We start from the raw sequence: 9,652 nt of genomic DNA, 5'->3' as shown, positions 1-9,652 counted from the left end.
ATGGTTTTACCGATAAAGGTTTTTTTCATACTGAACTACTTGGCAAAATTGTTAATTATTAATTTTATTACTAATTGGCAATTCCCTGCCCTATATCTGTATATTTATATATATATATATATATATATATATATATATGTTATGTAGATATATATACACGACAGGCTTCTTTCAGTTTCTGTCTACGAGATCCACTGACAAGGCTTTGGTCGATCCGAGTCAATAGTAGAAAACACTTGCCCAAGATGCCTCATAGTGCGACTGAACCCAACCGCAACTATGTGCTTGGGAAGCAAATTTCTTAACACTTGGCCACCTCTTTCATTGTATACATACATACATACATACATACATACATACATACATACATACGTACGTACGTACATAAATATTAATTGTTTGCACGTTACTAATGGTAAAATAAATAATTACAAATTGCTGGAGTCGAAATAATCTACAATATCCGTGTCGCAAAATACATAGCTTCGTGTCTAAATCAGAAACCACCATTATTGTTATTGTTACTATTTTCCCTATCATCGTCTTTGTTGCTGTTGTTATCATACTCATTAATGATGTTTTATCACTAAAGTCATGACCATCATCAAACAGTATTACTGGGAGCTTCGAAAGATTCTCATAATTTTCCTAATTATAATTCTGAGGTTTTATACCCAATAAAAAAATCGCAATTTGTACAAATAATCCAAATGCTTTGGTCAAGTCGTATGCCTTAATAGAAAGAGTAACTAACTCTTCAAAACTCACCCTGCTTGCTTGAAACAAAAATGGGAAGGGCATACAACAAATATGAAAAAAAAAACAGTTTCATTCAGCATCAGTGATTTTGCATGGCCGTTTTCTTTGTAGGAAGTAACATAACGCCTTCAAAATACACCCTGTTGTCTTTAAGTGAAGGACACATATAAATAAAGCAGTTGCAATGTGTTTGAGTTAACGTAGGTGCTTCCGCATAGTCGTTTCACCTGCTAGAAGTAACAAATCTCCTTCGCAAAAGTCTGTATTTTCTTTATGGCGAAGGACACATTATATATTTTTGTAGCTATCCCTAAAAGAGGAGCAACTCCAAAGCTGGAGTACCTTTGATCTTAAGTAAACTCCGCCAAGGTTGACCAATAGGTTAAGCAACAGATACAACAGCTATTAAAACTTGTTTTCTTTTTATTAATCTAACAATAATTCGGCGCGATGAAAGTCTATATTATTCCTGTAATATTTCATCTCGCCACCCACTGACCTATAATTTCAGTTCTTGTTTGCTGAGCCAGTCAGTCTCCATGCTCATCATTTCTTTCCTTTCGTATCTGATCATTTATGTACAGGCGCCTCACACAGACATCTTGTCCCTGATATAAGTTATTCTCCAGTCTCTGTCCGTTCTTAAGACATATCTAACCTTGAACTTCATCCCCATCTTGTTTGTTTTTATAATTTACCCAATTGCTGTAGAATCTTTAAGGCATGCAAGATAATGTTAATGCTAAACCGATACCATAGCTATTTTATAAAGAAATCCTTTAAACAAATTCGCTCCCTACATATGGCAAAAAATATAGCCGTGGGCAATATGAACATATGTCCTTCGTTTCCTTCTTCCCTTTCTCTTTCTCCTTCCTTTTCCTTTATGTCTCTCCTCCCTCTCTATCCTTTCTCTTTTTCTCTCCTCAACTTCCTCACCCCTTCACTCAAACTGTAGTTCTTTAACCTATCATTTTCTCTCTGCCCGTCTCTCTTACATCTTTTATGTGTGACTGCGTCCATTTTTATTTGTATCTCTGTCTTTTCATCTCTCTTCACATTATTCGTTCTCTTTCATGCCTTCTGCTCCCTTCCATCTCTTCTCTCGCTCTTTTGCCTTTTCTCATTGCATACGTATATATGCGTATGTGTGCCAACGTTTGTATACATACATATATATATTTATGTGTGTGTGTGTGCATATGACTTCCTCTCTCTTTCCATTTATATAAATACACACACACACACATACGTATTTATATGTATGTGTGTGTGTATATATATATATGCATACACATATATACATACATATATACAATACATGCATACGTTATATGTATGTGAATATGTGTGAAAGGAATATAGAGTAGATGAGTGTGGGTATGTGTGTGTTTGTGTGTGCGTGTGCGCGCGGAAACGCACACAAACAAACATATCTACAAATAATTGTGTGTGACGTGTACGTACATATGTCTGTGATTGTTTTTATTGTTTAAGTTTGGAGTGAGAGGTTGTGCCCATAGCTTTCACAGTCCCTTCGAGACTTATTGTTTCGAGACAGTTTAAAGCTCTACTTGAATGCTTGCATGTTGATGACTGCACAAGGGAAAGAAAGAAAGAAAGAAAGAAAGAAAGAAAGAAAGAAAGAAAGAAAGAAAAAGAGAAGAGAAAAAGAAAGACATTTACAGAATGGAAGGACAAGATTTAGAATTTAGAGCGGGCGTGGTGGAACATTATGTGCGACAAGAGGAATATAGCCATGGGAACGTGTTGTGCCTTATAGGCGATGACTTGAAACGAGCCAGCTGTGTGAAGCAAAGACTGTGTGAAACAGAGTATTATTGGTAGAAAAGACAAAGGAATGAAACATGGGGTGACCAGAATTTGAACTATTTCATGTCAATCAGTTGCAATTTCTGGATGAATAATAATTGTACCATATTACATGTGGGATCAGTACTCTGTTGTGGATCTCATCTGAGATTTGTCGAGGGATTAGCAGTTGTTGGGTGGTGGCAAATTTTCGAGATCTCCAGAGAAAAGCCAGCCTTTGCGATACAGTGTTTTTAATGCTAAAAAGAGTTTCCATTAAAAGAGTTTCGTTTCCTCATTTTTTTTTTTTGTTTGTTGTTGATGTGAAGTGAATGCGTCTTTTTGTTGCTGTTGAAGGAATAGAGTTGGTGTGACTCCATTACAATAGGTTTTTAATGTCTGTTAATGAAGCTACAGCAGGATTAGTGTGAGTTTTCTAAATTGCACGTGGTTAACAATTATCCTTTTCTTATAATTCCTCGTTTTCTCTGTCCTAGTAGCCAAAACCTCGACTCTGAGTCCAAGTCACACTAAATGCCCTACTCTTAACTTGATATCATGGTTGTCTGATTCGTAAACGAGCTGTTGACCACACCTCCAACATTCTGTTAATCATGCAACCGCCTACCGAACATTATTCAGTACCGAAAACCATATCCACTCCACCACCCGATCTCTCAAAGACAGAACTTTTGCTTCATTTGCCAGACCCTGCTTCCGCTCCTACATTTCTTGAAATCCCACTCTCTTCCTTTAGACATTGCCGCGTAGTCAGCAGTTCCTTCGCTCTTAGCCATACACAATTTGAGATATCCATCTGTTCTCGTGCTCGTGTTACAACACTCGCCCTTTAATTTCCGAAATAACAATTCTACTTAGCCTTAACTCCACAATCCAAGTTCTCGACCTCTTTTCCTCCACCTCCATCAATTTGTACACTGTATTAAAAACAAAATGTGCAATGCACTGTATATAAACACATTTATTACATTTTATGCAAACTATTTTCGTGTACATCAATATGGTATTGTCACATCATTCACTCTCAAAAACGAAAATTTTCATTCTGGGCACATCCACTACAGAATTAAGAATAGGCTACATTTCCTCTCATTCTTCTCTCCTGATTCATATGGACGAACATACACACACTACTGGATTATTCCATGTATAAGCCTACATGCTCACAGGGACATCTTCATTAATATACCCTCATATTCTCTAACACACTACGCGCGCGTGCACACACACACACACACACATACACACACATACACACCGATTGTACTGCATATGAATATTTCTATACACACATCTAACATTTCAGAGCACCATCTACCTTTACTATCTTTGACTCAGGAACTACGTTCTTCCAACCTAAGAATTCCGGTCCCTGCTACTGAATATATTTTACCTGAAACGCATAAAATTCTCTTTTCTTTTCAACGTGAAAGGGCTTAAGACCGAAACAGCAGACCGTTTTCCTTCCTCACATAATGACATCTTTATAATCTAGCAACTACACGTCCTCTTACTCTTCCCACTAAGTATACTTCAAATAATACTAGTACCGTCTAACGTTTCCTCGTTTAACAGCACAATGACATAATTACTGTACATATCAAGGAACTATTCTTATACTCACTGATTATTAGCCATGGATTACATATAACTGCAATCGCCAATGCTGCTAACATATTTGAATCACAAATGCAAATTGTCACTTCTGACAATTTCACATCCACATCATGGTAAAAAAACAACTTTCAGACACTGGCCTTCCTATTTATAGCTGGAGCGTACTTCAGCTTCCGATAGTTGCAAACTTTCTACAAGGTCCAAATGAAACTCACAATAAAATACTTCTCCCAAATTTAGGACGAGACAATTGCTACTGAACACACAGATATAGCTGTCCAGGTATCCTAGACACTCGGCTAATTTATGCGGATTCACCTTCGAACAAACATCAATCTCTTGCCCGTTGGCTCATGCTGCTTTTTGTATCACTTCAAAAGTAATCTCTTCCCCGACATTAAATGGTTTCACACCACTCCCATATAGGCTGAGTCCATAGATATATATCTCTTTTATTCTTGTCATCCATCATGCGTCTAATCCCTACTCCTCGCACTAATCGCTTTTTCCAAACTTTTCTTTCCATAACATCAAACCTTTGGAATTTCCTCCTTGCACGTGTATTTCAATTTGGGCACCATCACTTCCCATGACATCAACAACATACTACAGTTTCTTTAATCCCACTCCTACTGACACCATGCACATATATATGTGCTCATTACTGGTTCATTCTACGTATAAGCTCTCATATACTGCAACGTGCTCACTCATATGTCCCAAACTGATTGGGAATGCAATGAGCACAACTCTTTTTACTAGATCAGACTGTGAGAAAAAAAAATGAATAAAAGTGTGATAGAAAGAAAGAAAGAAAAAAAGATATAGAACAGGAGAGAGAGGGGCGTTAAAAATGACTTTTTTGACGATGGATGGAAATAATCTGTCAATCAGTTAAAATGTTTTGAAATAAAAACAAATATTTTAGAGTTCTGGAATGTGTGATGGTTGGCAATAAAGCTGACAGAGTCTAGATTATATTTCTACCGAGATTTTTGTCTTGACAATTCTATCGCTTATCGAAGATCCAGTTTTTCTTTGTCTTCTTGATTGATGACAATTCTGAAATAGCTACGGAAAAAACAGCGAACAAAAGACATGTTGTCACTCGACATTTTAGATTATAAATTAGATTTTCAGACTTTAAAATCTCTTTTTAACTTTGATGTATATTTACACACATGTACATATATCTCCGTATAGAAAGTATACTTAACTGCAAACAAAGTAAAAAACGAGTCACGAAATTAGGAAACATTCAGTAGAAATTTTATCATTTGTCGTTAAATAATCAGAATCTTATTTTCCAATCTCAACAATCTATTTCCCTCTCTTGATCTCTCTCTCTTCTCTGTCTTCCCATCTCTCGCTTTTTCTCTAACTATCTCTCTCGGAGTCTACATGCGTGTGTCTGTATACGCATGTTTATCTGTTTGCCTGTCTGCTTGCATGCATCTACGCACGCGCACACTTTCACGTACGCACACACATACAGATAGATAGATAGACAGATAGATAGATAGATAGATAGATAGATAGATAGATAGATAGATAGATAGATAGATACACAAGCAGGCACACTCATACGTATATATGCATGTATATATACTACTTATATGCATACATTATTTGTGCGTATGAGAGAAAGAGAGGGTGAGAGAAAGAGGGGGGTGAGAGAAAGAGAGGGTGAGAGAGAATAGAGAGAAGGAGTGTAAAATCAGTGAACAATTCCATAGAACAACATAGATTTATCACAATTCAGTTAAAAATTTACTTCTCTGTTATTACTTTTACGTCTATAGCTATTTAAATCTTCAATTTATCTTTGTATTTATCTATTTAATCAACAAACTTATGTTTATTAATAGGCTACACTGCCACGCTATATTTATAGTCATTCGACAATAAAGATCTTAACTAGCTATATAGCAACTGACTGACTGCAATGGTATATACAGAATCGTTTTCAGTGCGATTGCATACGTAGCCTTCTCGGTATTTAGGGAGTTTTGATAGTCAGCCTGCAGACTTTATTTCAATTATACTGTCATGACGTAGATATTAGTAACAAGGTTTTCTTTCGTTATAGATGAGTCGCTCGTTGAAAGAATGTTCTGAAGGAAATGTTTATTTATTGTGTAAGTTTAGAGTTTAAAATTTTCCAGAAAGGTATGAAGCTCATGCCGACTGATTAAATTACCCTTATAAATGTAACTATCTTGTATATGTATCAGAAATCAAATCTGCTAGACTTTAAAGTGAGCAGCAAAATGTTCTGCTCTAAGTTAATGTCAAGTCAAGCTTGCAACTGTTTTCTATTCCTGGTATCAACCATTTTAGTTCATTTGCATGCATTAACTTTCACAACAGAGGATCTTATCCCTCACCCTCTTAAAATCTGAGACATCGAATTCAGTACCAGCTTGTTTGCAGATATAGATAGAAACAGATGGGACACAACATGCCATCCTTATTACAAGAGGTTACTACGTTTTTCATTTAACTATATGAAAGGGAGCAAAGACACTACTGCAATGAACGTAAAAGTCTATATCACACCATAAGACTGTAATCACGCCATAAACTTTGAAAAGCAGTAAAAAAATATTTTCGCTATGTACCCAAATAACATTCGCCATGTACCCAAATAACAGTCTATGATAAAAACTTGGTAGAGCTAATACAAGCTCTAAAATGTGTAGTGGAAAAATTCATAGAGTATTGAATTAATTATATAGTTTCAGTCGCTCATCTTTTCAACAATAACCGTGTTTAATCATACAGTTTTCATTAATCTCAAAGAAATTTATTAAACAAACTTCAATTTTTCGATATTTCCTTATATCCATTAATGAGTGGATTGCGTTACTGAATTGCAATTTCAGTATTGAGTCAGTGAAGGGGACTCGGTATGGTCGCTCAGCCTGCTAATAATTTAGGCAGGTACACGGCTAGTAATTTTGAAGGGAAGGGTAGATCAATAGCATTAACCTCAGTACTTAATTGGTACATTGTTTCATCGACCTTGAAAAGATGAAAGTAGAGTTCAACCCGGTAGGATTTCAACCATTTCATTTTACGTTTATCTTAGGTCTGCTGTCGGTTGACTCGGATAGAAGATTCCATCTTGCTATTCTTTCCTGCGACATTCTAATCTCTTATCCGTAGCACCGGAGCTGTGATTTCTCAATACAGAGGGACCTTGAGAACCTCCCTGATATCAGAGACACGTACCCCGTCGAGTAACATTACTCCAGACACCATTCGAGAGGTCTCCATTCCGGTCGCTTGTATTCGCGATCGTTCTTTATCAGTCATTGCCCAACATTCTCGATGATAGGCGAAGATAGGCACGATAATCAGAGAGAAGATAGGGGTCTTCGTTTTTTACCATTCTCTCCTCTTCTGAGGATCACGCAATTCTAACATACAATTTCACTTCCTGCTTCCCATCGCTCGTAAATACAACTCCAAGAAACCTAAACTCTTCTACTTGCCTTAACTGTGTCCATTTTTGCGGGTCAAATAAAAATACCAGCTTGGTGTGTGACGCGGATGTGAACACCAAAAACTGCTGTATGAAAGTGGTCTAAAAGAACAACCATGCCGCATCGTCCGTCGCGTGGGAAAGCAAGAGACGTGTTCGAATCTTAGGTGGAGGGGTCTATTCGAAAATTATATTGCAGTCTTTATGCAATACTGATAGAACCGGCAATAAATAAACCAGTAACTTGTTCTGGCCGGAGTGGGATGCCTACCTCCGGACCCGGAAGCGGTACCCAGAGGGAATAACTCTTAATTATTTATATATGTGTGTGTGTGTGTGTGTGTGTGTGTGTGTGTGTGTGTGTGTGTGTGTGTGTGTACAGAGAGAGAAAGAGAAGACTCATATACCAAATGATGTTCTTTCTTTTACTGACGAAGAAAAGGAATATCAGAAACACACACAAGCGTCTGGGATAAATTAATATCTTTAAAATATTAATATTTCCTAGTATTTTGAGTGCATATTTTTATATTTGATTAGATTACACACATACACAGATATACACGCTCACTCAAACACGTACAGTCACATGACATATTTACTTTTATTAACGGTTTCCTGTGTCAAATTTCAAACACATACATGTAAATATATATATGTTTATATATATGTATATACATTTACATATGTGTGTGCACGCGCGCGTGGCTGTGTGAGTGGGTGTGTGCGCGTGTGGTTAAAAAATCTGTTACTTAATCCGTATATTTGACGATAAATCACGATAGGCATGAGGTGTGGTTATTAAGTTGAAATGGGCATTTATTCAAGTCTAGTTAGCCTGGACCTTGAATTAGACTACCATTCTGTAAAACATAATATGAACTATATTGTTTTAGGCTTTTATTCATTGAGGTCTTTCGTAGATCACAATAGAGAAATGTTGTCCTTATAGTATTTAGAAAAGTACTTATAATATATCGATCCCAGTATTCGCTGAAGAACTTTACTGTAGATAAACTACGATTAAAGTCATTTGAAAAAGATATGAATTCTGAGACATATCAAATTAATGTCTCCAGCTACTTCATGCTTAATACATTTCCCATCGCAAATGTATATAATGTAGCTCAATTGCAATAACTTTTGTTTGACTTCCAGCTGAGACATTCCTGTTTCAGATGAGCTATTCAATTAGCGTAGGAGAAGTCTCTTTGCTATGAGTAAAGCTCTGTAAAATGCAACTACAATATTTGATCTACATCTATCATTAGCTCCTACAGAGACCTCTTTGGATTTCTGAGGTCTTTATAGATATAAATATATTAGCAATACTTATGACCATTGAGAATATGAAAACTGGAACATCCTCAAAATTTATTTCATTTTATTTTACATTTCATACAACATATTTTAATGGTTATGGCGACCTACACGAGCTTCCACTGCACAGAGTATGGGTAGCTGCACGTGCAACCGGGATAATATTCTGTGCAGCTTCGTCCAGGGTCTTTCAACCAACTAGGTCTGCTTTGAACGAAGCTTGTTGAATAACCCTGAATGAAGCTGCACAGAATATTGTGCCCGGTTACTTGTGCAACTGCCCCTACTCTGTGCAATGGAAACTCGAGTAAGTCGTCCTAACCATAAAAAAGTGCTGTATAAAATGTAAAATAAAATGAAATAAACTTTGAGGATGTACCAATCTCCATATTCTCTATCGTGATAATTATTGCTAATATGCACTCCAGATACTATTACCATCCAGTGAAGCGAACACGGAATTACCCATCGAAGAATCTTTACAGCGTGAGTGGCAACCCATAGTAGTCATAAAAGTCAAAAACTAATCGATGCGGTTATGGAACATAACTGAGAGCTACCACGGTATCCACCCGGATAATATATCCTTCTAAACTCAGATTAATATATGTATATATGTATATATATGTATACATA

Source organism: Octopus bimaculoides, chromosome 2, assembly GCF_001194135.2.
Source record: "Octopus bimaculoides isolate UCB-OBI-ISO-001 chromosome 2, ASM119413v2, whole genome shotgun sequence".
In the NCBI taxonomy this organism is placed as follows: Eukaryota; Metazoa; Mollusca; class Cephalopoda; order Octopoda; family Octopodidae; genus Octopus; species Octopus bimaculoides.
The sequence above is the reverse complement of the archived record's forward strand: the minus strand, read 5'-3'. Positions refer to the sequence as shown.